The sequence below is a fragment of the Alosa pseudoharengus genome, unplaced genomic scaffold (assembly GCF_046254945.1).
Source record: "Alosa pseudoharengus isolate Yale_2024_CS ecotype anadromous, Long Island Sound unplaced genomic scaffold, YU_APseudo_1.1 YU_APseudo_1.1_scf_13, whole genome shotgun sequence".
In the NCBI taxonomy this organism is placed as follows: Eukaryota; Metazoa; Chordata; class Actinopteri; order Clupeiformes; family Clupeidae; genus Alosa; species Alosa pseudoharengus.
This window is the reverse complement of record NW_027468598.1, coordinates 22,793,784-22,809,504: the sequence shown is the minus strand read 5'-3', so window position 1 is coordinate 22,809,504 and position 15,721 is coordinate 22,793,784.

Sequence of the window (15,721 nt, the reverse complement as noted above, 5' to 3'; positions counted from 1 at the left end):
TGCATGAAAATGCACTCTACTGTTCTTCCTAGGCTTCTTCTTCTTCTTCTTCTTCTTCTTCTTCTAACGCAGTTAATGCAGCTTCAACCGTTTAACGTAGAAACTTCATTCAAACTGCGTTGCGTAGGTCTTACTTATGACATGTGGGCTTTGTATTTTTCATCTTTGTAACTTTTATACTTTTTAAACTATTAATTAAAAACTACTCAAAATTTCCCCATAGACTTAACATGGGCTGATGACATCACAATGGACTAATTAACTTGATTTGCACCTGGTATCATCTTCCAGCTGCTCATCTAGGCCCCATCAAAGAATCAGTTCAACTGATTGCACCTGTATCAACTGCTTTCTACTGAACTAGACCAACTCTCTCTGTCTCTCCATTCTACAAGGATATAAGACACATTTCATCCAACTTTCTATCCATTCATCCTCTTCAAACCATTCACTCATCCACCCATTAAACTATTCATCAACATCCATTAAACAATCTGCCTATCAACATCCATTCAACTTTCTGTCTATCAACATCCATTACACTATCTACATTTAACTTTTAAACTATATACTCTGTCTGAGGCTTTAAGCATACAATAAATATGGCTCTATTAAGACTGCCGTTAAGCAATTAGAATCCTAGGCCAGGTGGCCAGGCCACCAGCATCAACTGCCATTCTCAGGCTTTAAGCATACAAACTGGCCCTATTAAGACTACACATCCTGTTCAACTGCTTCCTCTGCCAAAAACTGTTTCAAAATAAAAGTCCTCACTACAATACTTCACTGTTAAACAATTTAACCCTTTAAACTACTGAACTTTTTAACTGTTCAGCCATTGTAACTGTTACTTGTCATCAACTATGACTCCTACCCACTGTAGCTAAGTTAGCTAAGTAACTTGGTTAGCATAGTTAGCATGTTAGCATGCTAGTTAGCATTTTTAGCAAAACTGCTAAAAATGATTAGCTAAGTTAGCTAAGTCACATGGTTAGCATAGTTAGCATGTTAGCATGCTAGTTAGCATGCTAGTCAGCATTTTTAACAAAACTGCTAAAAATGATTAGCTAAGTTAGCTAAGTCACATGGTTAGCATAGTTAGCATGCTAACATGTTAGCATGCTAGTTAACATTTTTAGCAAAACTGCTAAAAATGATTAGCTAAGTTAGCTAAGTCACATGGTTAGCATAGTTAGCATGCTAACATGTTAGCATGCTAGTTAGCATTTTTAGCAAAACTGCTAAAAATTATCAGCTAAGTTAGCTAATTAGAATCCTATGGCAGGTGTTCGGGCCAGCTGCATCAACTGCCAGTCTCAGGCTTTAAGCATACAAACTGGCCCTATTAAGACTACACATCCTGTTCAACTGCTTCCTCTGCCAAAAACTGTTTCAAAATAAAAGTCCTCACTACAATATTTCACTGTTAAACAATTTAACCCTTTAAACTACTGAACTTTTTAACTGTTCAGCCATTGTAACTGTTACTTGTCATCAACTATGACTCCTACCCACTGTAGTTAGTTAGCATGGTTAGCATGCTAGCATGTTAGCATGCTAATTAGCATTTTTAGCAAAACTGCTAAAAATGATTAGCTAAGTTAGCTAAGTAACATGGTTAGCATAGTTAGCATGCTAGCATGTTAGCATGCTAACATGCTAGTTAGCATTTTTAGCAAAACTGCTAAAAATGATTAGCTAAGTTAGCTAAGTCACATGGTTAGCATAGTTAGCATGCTAGCATGTTAGTTAGCATGTTAGTTAGCATTTTTAGCAAAACTGCTAAAAATGATTAGCTAAGTTAGCTAAGTCACATGGTTAGCATAGTTAGCATGCTAGCATGCTAGTTAGCATTTTTAGCAAAACTGCTAAAAATGATTAGCTAAGTTAGCTAAGTCACATGGTTAGCATATTTAGCATGCTAGCATGTTAGCATGCTAGTTAGCATTTTTAGCAAAACTGCTAAAAATGATTAGCTAAGTTAGCTAAGTCACGTGGTTAGCATAATTAGCATGTTAACATGCTAGTTAGCATAGTTAGCATAACTAATAAAAAGATTAGCTAGGTTAGCTAAGTCATATGGTTAGCATAGTTAACATTTTAACATTGTTAACATGCTAGTTAGCATAGTTACTTGGTTAGCATTATTATCTTTGTTAACATAGTTAGCATAACTACTAGCAAACATTGGAGCCATTCCAACTGTTAGTTATCGTCAACTATCTGCCTAAAAATTTAACCATTTCAATTATCAACCTATTTAACTGTTCAGTCATTCCAACTATAGTAAACCTTATCTACCAAGCAAATAATTTAACCATTTAAACTATCCACCTATTTAACTGTTCAGTCATTCCAACTATATTAAACCTCATCTACCTAGTTCAGTCATTCCAACAATATTAAACCTCATCTACCTAGTTCAGTCATTTGAACTATATTAAACCTCATCATGTTGGTTGCCAATTAGCACATCATCTGTTTTAACAATATATTTCACACAATATGTTTTGCATTTTCATGCACTGGTAATTCCCTGGAATTGCGTTTTCTAGTTCTTATTCTTCTTCTAACGCGTTTAATGCAGCTTCAACCGTTTAACGTAGAAACTTCATTTAAACTATGTTACGTAGGTCTTACTTATGACATGGGTGCTATGTATTTTTCATTTTTGTAACTTTTATACTTTTTAAACTATTAATTAAAAACTATCAAAATTTCCCCATTGACTTAACATTGCCCTTTATGACATCACAGCAATTAGAATCCTATGGCAGGTGTTCGGGCCACCTGGACCAACTGCCATTCTCAGGCTTTAAGCATACAAACTGGCCCTATTAAGACTACACATCCTGTTCAACTGCTTCCTCTGCCAAAAACTGTTTCAAAATAAAAGTCCTCACTACAATATTTCACTGTTAAACAATTTAACCCTTTAAACTACTGAACTTTTTAACTGTTTAGCCATTGTAACTGTTACTTGTCATCAACTATGACTCCTACCCACTGTAGCTAGTTAGCATGGTTAGCATAGTTAGCATGTTAGCATGCTAGTTAACATTTTTAGCAAAATTGCTAAAAATGATTAGCAAAGTTAGCTAAGTCACATGGTTAGCATAGTTAGCATGTTAGCATGCTAGTTAGCATTTTTAGCAAAACTGCTAAAAATGATTAGCTAAGTTAGCTAAGTCACATGGTTAGCATAGTTAGCATGCTAGCATGTTCCCATGCTAGTTAGCATAGTTAGCATAACTGCTAAAAATGATTAGCTAAGTTAGCTAAGTCACATGGTTAGCATAATTAGCATGTTAGCATGTTAGTTAGCATAGTTAGCATAACTAATAAAAATGTTTGCTAGGTTAGCTAAGTCATATGGTTAGCATAGTTAACATTTTAACATTGTTAGCATGCTAGTTAGCATAGTTACTTGGTTAGCATTATTATCTTTGTTAACATAGTTAACATAACTACTAGCAAACATTGGAGCCATTCCAACTGTTAGTTATCGTCAACTATCTGCCTAAAAATTTAACCATTTCAATTATCAACCTATTTAACTGTTCAATCATTCCAACTATAGTAAACCTTATCTACCAAGCAAATAATTTAACCATATGAACTCATCATATTTTTGCATTTTCATGCACTGTATTTCCTTCAGGAAATGCTTTTCTAGTTATTCTTCTTCTTCTAACGCAGTTAATGCAGCTTCAACCGTTTAACGTAGAAACTTCATTTAAACTGCGTTGCGTAGGTCTTACTTATGACATGTGGGCTTTGTATTTTTCATCTTTGTAACTTTTATACTTTTTAAACTATTAATTAAAAACTGCTCAAAATTTCCCCATAGACTTAACATGGGCTGATGACATCACAATGGACTAATTAACTTGATTTGCACCTGGTATCATCTTCCAGCTGCTCATCTAGGCCCCATCAAATAATCAGTTCAACTGATTGCACCTGTATCAACTGCTTTCTACTGAACTAGACCAACTCTCTCTGTGTCTTTACATTCTACAAGGATATAAGACACATTTCATCCAACTTTCTATCCATTCATCCTATTCAAACCATTCACTCATCCACCCATTAAACTATCCATCAACATCCATTAAACAATCTGCCTATCAACATCCATTCAACTTTCTGTCTATCAACATCCATTACACTATCTACATTTAACTTTTAAACTATATACTCTGTCTCAGGCTTTAAGCATACAATATGGCTCTATTAAGACTGCCGTTAAGCAATTAGAATCCTAGGCCAGGTGGCCAGGCCACCTGCACCCTATCAGTTTCTCAGGCTAACCTTTTACACTATCCACCTATTTGACTGTTCAGTCAGTCCAACTATATTAAACCTCATCTACCTAGTTCAGTCATTCCAACTATATTAAACCTCATCTACCTAGCAAATAATTTAACCTTTTACACTATCCACCTATTTAACCGTTCAGTCATTCCAACTATATTAAACCTCATCTACCTAGTTCAGTCATTCCAACTATATTAAACCTCATCTACCTAGTTGTCATTCCAACTATATTAAACCTCATCAACCTAGCAAATAATTTAACCATTTGAATCCTATGGCAGGTGTTCAGACCACCTGGATCTCAACTGCCAGTCTCAGGCTTTAAGCATACAAACTGGCCCTATTAAGACTACACATCCTGTTCAACTGCTTCCTCTGCCAAAAACTGTTTCAAAATAAAAGTCCTCACTACAATATTACACTGTTAAACAATTTAACCCTTTAAACTACTGAACTTTTTAACTGTTCAGCCATTGTAACTGCTCAACTATGACTCCTACCCACTGTAGCTAGTTAGCTAAGTTAGCTAAGTAACTTGGTTAGCATAGTTAGCATGCTAGCATGTTAGTTAGCATGTTAGTTAGCATTTTTAGCAAAACTGCTAAAAATGATTAGCTAAGTTAGCTAAGTCACGTGGTTAGCATAGTTAGCATGCTAACATGCTAGTTAGCATTTTTAGCAAAACTGTTAAAAATGATTAGCTAAGTTAGCTAAGTAAAATGGTTAGCATGCTAGCATGCTAGTTAGCATAGTTAGCAAAACTGCTAAAAATGATTAGCTAGGTTATCTAAGTCACATGGTTAACATAGTTAGCATGTTAGTTAGCATAACTACTAAAAATGAAAACAATAGCTAAGTTAACTAAGTTAAGTATTATCCACCTATTTAACCGTTCAATCATTCCAACTATATTAAACCTTATCTACCAAGCAAATCATTTAACCATATAAACTATCCACCTATTTAACTGTTCAGTCACACCAACTATATTAAACCTCATCTACCTAGCAACCAATATAGTTTGTTTTTACTCTGTATGATATTTTGCATCATATTTTTTGCATTTTCATGCACTGTATTTCCTTCAGGAAATGCTTTTCTAGTTTACATTTTAACAACGCATCACCACATATCGTATAGTCAGACAATGATAAATACATAAGACAATAACATGTCAGTGACACTCAGAATGACACAATCACAGAAATGACGACAGATCAAAGTCTTCATTCATTCCCTCTGGTGACATAGAACGTAGGCGATACATCCAGAAAGACTCCCTCTGAAGGAGCTTTTTGTCTGTATCTCCTCCTCTTCGAGGTCTTTGTACGTGCTCTATACCAGTGCATTTCAGATCTTCTAAAGTGTGATTTTTTTCTATGAAGTGTCTTGCTACAGGTTAAGTTATATCATTCCTACGGATGGCTGATTTATGTTCACTCAGTCTTGTTCTTAATTGTCGCGATGTTTTCCCAACATATAATAAATGGCAAGGGCATTGCAAAAGATAAATTACGTTTTTCGTAGAACAATTTATTAATGAATCTATTTTGTACAATTCTCCCGTGTGAAAGCAGCTGAACGTATTGGTTTTTAGCATGTGTGGACAAGCAGCACAATTTCTGCAAGGGAAGCACCCCTTGATGAAGGAGGGCTTCCCTGTGCGAATGACGTCCGACCTTACCAATAGATTATTTAAGTTACTCGACCTTTTATGAGTGAAGAGAGGTGGTGCAGCAAATGTGTTATTCAAAGAGGTGTCTGTTGTTAGAATATGCCAATGTGTATTCACAATTGATTTGATAGGTCTTGATAATTTGTGTTGAGTGCGTAGTTCACTGAAAAAGGACGTGTCTGTTTTTTTCCTTTCTTCGATAGTAGTTCTGATCTTTGCGATGATCTTACTTTCTCATAAGCTGGGGTCAACCATTCTTCAGGGTACCCCCGTGATCGAAATCGGTTAAGCAAAGTTACTGACTGTTTTTCAAATTCCTTGTCTGTATCGCAGATACGTCGGACCCGGTATAATTGGCTAAGCGGCAACCCTCGTTTCAGTGGCACTGGACTGGTCTAAAAGCAAAAACAGCATTACAACATAAAAATCTAACATAAAAACACTATTAAAAAAAACTATTTAAAAAACACAAGAACAAAAAAGAATAATAATTGTTAAAAAAAAAAAAAACTCAAGTGATAGTATTTTTAAAAAGCTGCTGACAGTGAGTATAAAAGAGTTCTTGTATCTATTTGTCTTACATCTCTTGGACACAAATCTACGGCCAGACAAAAGCAATATATAGCCTACTCTGAACAAGGGGTAACGGGATCATCCAGGATCCCTCAAGCTTTTATAAGGGCTCTGTTCTTATGCAAGGCAGGATTGTTAACACAGCCCCAGCAATCTTGCTGCACTCATTAACTATGAGAAAAGAAAAAGTAAGATTCAATAAAACAACAGTAAAAAATCTTCATAAAAGTGCTGTCCATAATAAAATGTCTGAGTTTATGGTAAAAGTATGCATTGGTGAGCTTTCTCACCCCTTTTTCGGGCAGCTGTGGTCTACTGGCTTTAGGCTTGTAACCGAAGGGTTGCCAGTCCGATCCCCGACCAGTAGGAATGGCTGAAGTGCCCTTGAGCAAGGCACCTAACCCCTCACTGCTCCCCGAGCACCACCGTAGCAAGGCACCTGTGTGAAGCTGGCCCCCCATGTTACTCAAAAATGATTAAAAACACTGCTATTCGTTTGTGCTACGTTTGTACCGGTTTGTGCCGTAAAAATTATCGTTTGTGCTGTTAAGGGTTTTAAGTAATTAAACTTTACATTTTTCTGGCCAGTGACGTCAATCAGCCCCCCATACTTGTCCAAATTTCCCCAAAATAGTCTCAATCGTTTGTGCTACGTTTGTGCTCATTTGTGCCGTTAAAAGTAACATTTGTGCTACTATGTTTTTTAAGATATTCCACGTTATTTGACGTTCCACGTTAGTGTGACGTCACTCAGCCCCCCATCAATGTCGAAATCTTTCCAAAATAGTCTCAATCGTTTGTGCTAGGTTTGTGCTGATTTGTGCCGTTAAAATAAACATTTGTGCTACTATGTTATTATGGTTTATTTATTACTCGCGTGACGTCACCAGCCCCTCGTCAATGTCCAAAACTCACCAAAATTGTCTCAATCGTGTGCTATGTTTGTGCTGATTTGTGCCGTTAAAAATAACATTTGTGTAGCTATGTTTTTAAAGTTATCACGCTTTGTTACAGGTGTGACGTCATCCAGCCCCTTATCAGTGTCCAAATCTCCTCAAAATAGTTGTGATGGCTTTGGCTACGTGCGTGTTGATTTGTGCCATTTAAAGAAACGTGTGTGTACTAGGGGTGTAACGGTTCATGTATTCGTATTGAACCGAAACGGTACGGGCGTCACGGTTCGGTGCATGAATTTACACGGAGAATACACGGTATAAAAATACATAAAACTCGTGTGCGGATTAATTAATGTCATGCGCAATTACTGTTAAGTAGCGAGAGTTACGGGAGTTCTTTAGCGACACCTAACGCTAATCTGTAGCCTTGCCTTAGCTCAGAAGCTCTGATTGGCGCCTATGTTTTTTTTTGTCAGGTCGTCGGTCGAGTCCGTCAGTCATTAGCAGCACTAAGGTTAGACCCACAAGAGTTAGAGGATCCGCTGGTCTCTTTAAGATCGCAAGTTTGAGAACTTCAGTTACAGTAACGTTAGTACAGGCGAAAGAGTGGTGGATAATATGAAACTGTGTGTCGGCGTTGTTCAGCAGGGTATGTGAGTGGAAAAAATGCTACACATATTCGAAGTCATCACCCAGATGATGTAGGCTACCAATCACTGAAACGAGGGGAAAAAACTTCGCCTGCCCTTCAGTAGCCTTTGGATACACATACAAATAGGGCCAAAACCTATGGCTTAAATTAAATGATTTCGTAATGACAGAAAGCTATGTAAATCGCGTGGTAATTACCTTTATGTTGGGGTAACTTGTAACTTCTCACATGAGGAGCTGGTAGTGTTAAGTGCATAGACAGTAAAATAAAGTGACAACGCTAACCAGGCTAATAAACAAACCATGCTACGGTGAGTAAGGGCAAAGTCACGTGACTTCTAGTTGTAGTCTCTTTATGAAATTTATGAAAGCAATTTCATTTTTAAAAAAAAGGCAAAATAGTGTGATATTTTCACAGTTAGTAGGCTAGATTATTACTTTACACACAATAAAAAAAATATTGAGGCAAATTGTAGACCCTTCCATATACAACTAAACACAGATGTTGAAGGTCTTGCTTAAGTGGATTTTTAAAAATCATTTTTCTATGTAATTTGCACTTTCAGAAATAAGAGATGCTGTAGGCCTATTTTCAGTTTTATAGCTGATTGTCTTATTTTGTTTACAAGTTACAGATGGAGTCTGGGTACTTATTGTACTGTTTAGCCTACATCTTACACACTTCAGGCCGTTGCAGATAGCTCAGGGAAGAGACTGTATGACACTAGGTGGTACAGCCTGAGACATGTACAAAATAAAATGCTTTCTGCATTTTTGTTTTGCTTTTCCCTCCATTGTACCGAACTCGTACCGAACCGTGATGTCCGAACCGAGGTATGAACCGAACCGTGACTTCTGTGTACCGTTACACCCCTAGTGTGTACTATGCAGAAGTTGCTCAGCAGTTGTAGCGTAGGCCTATGCTAGACATCACCCAGCAGCACCACCCCCCCCCCCATCAATGCCCAATCGTAGTCCTAATCGTTTGTGCTGATTGCGCTGTTAAAAAAAGAAACAAAAGGAGAAAAGAAACATTTGTGTTCTTTACAAAGCTATATCGTGCTGACCTTAACCGAGAAAAGAAAAGACGTGCTACTATTTACGTGGCTGTTTGTGCTGCCAAAGGTTCTATAGTAGCCTACACCAGCTGCTTGTGCATAACGTCAGAATTACTGCAACCACTACCAGAATAAACCTGCTGGCCATTACTCAGCTGTGGAGAAACACCACTTCATTCTCCGGCCAGTAGCGTCTGCAGGTGTGCACAGCAGTGTGCGTAGGCTTACTATCACGCAGCTACGGAGTGGACTACGAGAGACTTACGAGAGATAATTTCCCCTGTGTGTGTATATTCACTCCAAGTTGGCCTACCATAACTCATCACTGCACTGTAGCCTATAATCTCTAAGATAAACAAATGTATTCTTCAATAATTGTATGCATCAGAATTACAGTGGATTGTGCACACAAGCACTTAGGCTTTGTTGCTGACCCAAGTCTCCAAGGCCACCGTGGATATATGAAACTTTGAGAACAGCAAAGGAAGGAGGCAGCAAAGCTAGGAGTTATTTTAGATGGACAAGAAGGTAGGCTAAATTGGTATGTTTGTCAAAATAATGTTTAAACATTAAAGTCATACGACAGTAGGCTATACTACAACTAAAGCACTTTATAAAGTTGACTAAATTATTAGGCTACTCTTTAGCTATAAACCTAAGAAACAGCTTCCTTGCACTTGTGTTTTCTGCTCAGATCAGGAGAAACATTTGGTAGGCTACAGTTTGGGACGATTTGGCCAGTGTGTATGAGACTGATGTCATGCGCATAGCAGATAGAACTTGGTAGGCTAATGTAAAAATATAGTTACAGAAAACACATTGATGGGCTGGGCATCACGTGTAATAAACATAGGAGAAATGTCGGCGCAATCAGCACAAACGATTGGGTAGTCTATAGGCCTAGGTTTGGACATTGATGGAGGGGCTGGGTGATGAGCTAGGCTACAATTGCTGGACAAGGCCGCTGGACAATTTACATAGTAGCCTACCCTACAAACGTTTATTTAAATGGCACAAATCAGCGGCTATTTTGAGGAGATTTGGACACTGATGATGGGCTGAATGACGTCACACATGTAACAAAGCGTGTTAACTTAAAAAACATAGCTGCACAAATGTTATTTTTAACGACACAAATCAGCACAAACATAGCACAAACGATTGAGACCATTTTGGTGAGTTTTGGACATTGATGGGGGGCTGGTGACCTCACGCGAGTAAAAAATAAACCATAATAACTTAGAAAACATAGTAGCACAAATGTTTATTTTAACGGCACAAATCAGCACAAACCTAGCACAAACGATTGAGACCATTTTGGAAAGATTTCGACATTGATGGGGGGCTGAGTGACGTCACACGTGTAACAAATAACGTGGAATATCTTAAAAAACATAGTAGTGTGGAAATTGCAGTAAATCGCAAGAGACAATTTCTCACGTTGAGCACACGAATGCGTGTGTCGTTTATTTAGATAGGAAAAAACACTGAAATCAAAAATGGCGCTGTCCAGCAACAAAACAGGCATGGGGCTACACGTCATCACACATTCATAACATTTAAAGGGACCGCGATCCCTGAACAGTTATACTTACATGAAGTAACTACAGACAGAACAAAGTGCTGTGTTTAATATGAACGGTGTGTAGAACCACACTTAATAACAAAGGTGAATTATGCCGGTCACATTCACTACACACGTCCCCCCAGAATTCACCATATCAGAAGTAAAATCAAGTCAACGGGGAGGTGGGCGTATTAACCGTCCACAACGGCTGTGCTGTACCGGAGGTCGATGAGACCCAACTGCGGCAGGTGTCCCGTCATGACACGGGTGTGGGGCATGGCGTGTGGGAGGCTTGGGAGAGAGGGGAGTAGGGGGTGGGGGCAGAGCTGGAGGCCGTCCGCGTCGTGGGGGCTGGGCCAGGTCAACGGGCCTGGCCACATCCAAGTGAGCCGGTTTGAGGCGGTCAATGGAGAGTCGCTCCGGTTTGCCGCCCATGTCCACCACAAAATGTTTGTCTCCTGCCTCCAAAACACGGAATGGGCCCTCGTAGGGCGGGCGTAGCGGTCCTCTGTGGGCATCGTGGCGAATGAAAACATAGTCAGCCGTCTGAAGCCCAGTGGGAATGTGCGACTGAGGGAGGCCGTGACGGGAAGTAGGGACAGGTGCGAACAACCTCGCATTGTCCAATAGAGTTGACCGCTGGAGAGTAGCAGACCAAGGAACCGTGGTGCTAGGGACAAAATCCCCTGGGACCCGCAGCGGCTGTCCATAAACAAGTTCGGCGGATGAGGACTGTAAGTCCTCCTTTGGCGCGGTCCTGATCCCCAGCATCACCCATGGGAGTTTGTCGACCCAGTTGCTGTCTTTGAGGCTGGCACGCAGGGCAGCCTTCATTGACCTATGAAAACGTTCACAGAGTCCGTTAGCCTGCGGGTGATACGCAGTCGTGCGGTGGAGTTTCACCCCGAGGCTCTGTGCGACAGCATTCCACAGCTCAGACGTGAACTGCGCGCCTCGGTCAGAGGATATATACGAAGGGGTGCCGAAACGAGCAACCCAGGTTCCGATAAAGGCCCGTGTCATCTCAACAGTTGCCACCAACGTCAGTGGCACAGCCTCAGGCCAGCGGGTGGTCCTGTCAACCATGGTTAACAGGTATGTGAAACCGTGAGAAGATGGCAGAGGGCCGACCAGATCTACATTCACATGGTCAAAACGTCTCTCTGGAACCGGGAACAACTCTAGCGGGGCTTTAGTGTGACGGTGTACTTTGGCCCGTTGGCACTCAACGCAGGTGTTAGTCCAGTCCCTAACGTCCTTCTTGAGGCCGTGCCAGACAAACTTTGCTGCAACCAGTCTCTGTGACGCTTTCGAACCTGGGTGGGAGAGACCATGGATGGCATCAAAAACTTGTTGTCTCCATCCTGTGGGAACTATTGGCCGAGGACTGCCTGTGGAGACGTCACACAGGAGCGTGGTGCCAGCATCTCCAAAAACCACGTCCTCGATCTGCAGCCCTGTAGTTGAGGTCCTCAGGAGTTGCACGTCCGGGTCTGTGGTCTGATCTGTTGACATGCGGTGGTAATCAAAGCCAAGATGGACTGCCCCCGCCACAGCCCGTGACAGGCAGTCCGCCACGTAGTTGTTCTTACCAGCAACATGTTGCAAGTCCGTAGTGAACTCTGAAATGTAGGACAGATGACGTTGCTGGCGGGCGGACCACGGCTCAGCCACCTTGGCCATGGCAAAAGTCTGTGGCTTGTGGTCCACAAAAGCAGTGAAGTGTCGACCTTCCAGCAGGGAACGAAAATGTCTGATGGCGAGGTAGAGACCCAGCAGCTCCCGGTCGATAGTACTGTACTTACGCTCGCTGGGACGCAGCTGACGGCTAAAGAAAGCCAGCGGCTGCCAGGCCCCGCCTACCCACTGCTCGTAGACAGCACCGACAGCGTAGTCCGAGGCGTCCGAAGTGACGGCGATGGAGGCTGTTGAAGAAGGATGCGCCAGCATGGTGGCATTCGCCAGGGCTGCCTTAGTGGCAGCAAAAGCCTTGTCCCTGCTCTCTGACCAGTCCACAAGGTGCTTGGGCTTACCTTTCAAGGCCTCGTGCAAGGGCCGCATAAGCTGAGCAGCTCGAGGGATGAAGCGGTGGTAAAAATTCACCATGCCGAGGAACTCCTGCAGTGATTTGACAGTGAGCGGGCGTGGGAACTGTGTTACTGCCTCCACCTTTGATGGGAGAGGGACTGCACCGTCCTTAGTGACTCTGTGTCCCAGGAAATCAATGGTGGAGAGACCAAACTGGCACTTGGCGGGGTTGACAATTAGCCTGTGTTGGCTAAGTCGCTCAAAAAGGGTTCGGAGGTGCGCCAGGTGCTGAGACTTGGACGTACTCGCTACGAGGATGTCATCCAAGTACACAAAAAGAAAAGGTTGCTCCCGTAGAACAGAGTCCATGAGGCGTTGAAAAGATTGGGCGGCGTTTTTAAGGCCGAATGGCATGCGCAGGAATTCAAAAAGACCAAATGGCGTGATCACGGCTGTTTTGGGAATGTCCAGTGGGTGCACCGGCACCTGATGATATCCCCGGACGAGGTCCACCTTGGAAAAAATCACCTTATCTGCCAGGTGAGCTGAAAAATCCTGTATGTTCGGGACTGGGTATCGGTCAGGTGTCGTTGCCTCATTAAGCCGCCGGTAGTCGCCACACGGGCGCCAGCCGCCGCCTGGTTTGGGGACAATGTGGAGGGGTGATGCCCACGGGCTGTCGGATCGACGGACTATACCCAGGCGTTCCATGTTTGCAAATTCAGCCTTTGCAACGGCAAGCTTGGTCGGGTCGAGGCGCCGAGCGCGGGCGTAGACTGGTGGACCAGTAGTGGCGAGATGGTGCTCCACACCATGCTTCACAGCGGATGCAGAGAAAGTGGGCTGAGTGAGCGCTGGGAACTCGGCAAGTAGACGGTGGAAGTCATCTGAGGCTGAGAGCATGCTAGACAGTCGTATGGAGTCAGTCCCGCTGAGCGTGCACGTATAAGAACAAAATGTGACGGCGTCAATCAAACGGCGGTTCTTTACATCTACCAACAGTCCCTGTGCACACAGAAAATCGGCTCCGAGGAGGGGAACGGCAACCTTTGCTGTAACAAAGTCCCAGCCAAACCGCTGTCCTCCGAAACACAATTCAACGTACCTTGTTCCATACGTGCGGATGGGGCTACCATTGGCAGCTTCCATAGGGGGGCCGTGGCTGTCAGTCACCATGTCCAAACGGGATGCAGGCAGGACGCTCCTCTGTGCTCCCGTGTCGCACAGGAAACGTCGTCCGGAGATGCTGTCACGGATGAAAAGCAGCCTGCCTACGCGGCCGACGCTCATGGCCACTACTGAGCGCCGGCCCTGGCATTTCCCGACCCGCCGAAACTGCATGGCGAACGACATTTGTTAGCCTTGGGTCCAAACTTGGCATGATAAAAACACAAGCCTGAAGACTGTTGGGGGCCAGAAGACTGCTGCCGACGAGAAGTGGTTGCAGCGATGAGTGTGGAGTCGTCCAGCGTCACAGGAGCGATGTGTGCGGGAAAAAGCGCGGCCACACAATGTCCCTGACTTGCCAGGAAGAATTTGTCAGCCTCTTCAGCCAGCCTCCGACAGTCAGTGATTGTGGTGTTGGCTAGTGCAGCCCTGACTTGGGAAGGCAGCTGACGCAGAAAAAGTTGGATAAAAAGAAAATCGGGTCTGTGCTCACCCAAGAGATCCAGCATAAGGTCCATGAGCTCAGATGGTTTGCTGTCACCCAGTCCTTGAAGGGAGAAAAGCCTGCTGGCTCTCTCAGCGTCTGACAGTTCAAAAGTTTTCAACAGGTGGGCTTTGAGTGCTATATACTTCTCAGTTGCCGGAGGGTTTTTAAGAAGACTCACCACTCTGGATGCTGTTGAATTTCCGAGAGCCGACACAACGTAGTAGTACTTTGTTGTATCCGCGGTGATCTCACGCAACGCGAACTGCGCTTCAGTCTGGGCAAACCATGCCGACCGACGATTCCCAGAATTCGGGGAGTTTGAGGGTAACAGCGTTCGCGGTCATGGTCGTGTAGTGTCTCTGGATACGTCCAGCAGACTAACGTCGGGGTCACCAGTGTGGAAATTGCAGTAAATCGCAAGAGACAATTTCTCACGTTGAGCACACGAATGCGTGTGTCGTTTATTTAGATAGGAAAAAACACTGAAATCAAAAATGGCGCTGTCCAGCAACAAAACAGGCATGGGGCTACACGTCATCACACATTCATAACATTTAAAGGGACCGCGATCCCTGAACAGTTATACTTACATGAAGTAACTACAGACAGAACAAAGTGCTGTGTTTAATATGAACGGTGTGTAGAACCACACTTAATAACAAAGGTGAATTATGCCGGTCACATTCACTACACAAGCACAAATGTTACTTTTAACGGCACAAATGAGCACAGACGATTGATACTATTTTGGGGAAATTTGGACAAGTATGGGGGGCTGAGTGACGTCACTGGCCAGAAAAATGTAAAGTTTAATTACTTAAAACCCTTAGCACAAACGATAATTTTTACGGCACAAACCGGCACAAACGTAGCACAAACGAATAGCAGTGTTTTTAATCATTTTTGAGTAACATGGGGGGCCAGCTTCATGGAGGTTAGCAAGGCAGCTCACTGCTCCGTTAGTGTGTGCTTCACCTCACTGTGTTTGCTCTGTGTGTTCACTAATTCACGGATGGATAAATGCAGAGACCAAATTCCTTGTATACTTGGCCTAGAAACCTGATTTACATTTACATTTTACATTTACATTTCTTACACATTGTTGACCTGATGCTCAAATGTTAGCTTGTTGTCAATCACAGTCCCTACCTATTTCTGATCAGTTTCCACAGCCTGACCATTAACGACAACAGGGGAGATGGAATTTGTTTGTAAAGTAGCCTATTATAAAGTTTTGAATAACATACATATTGCTGCAATGTAGCTTCAACTGATGGCAATAGCCTGTCCCTACATTAA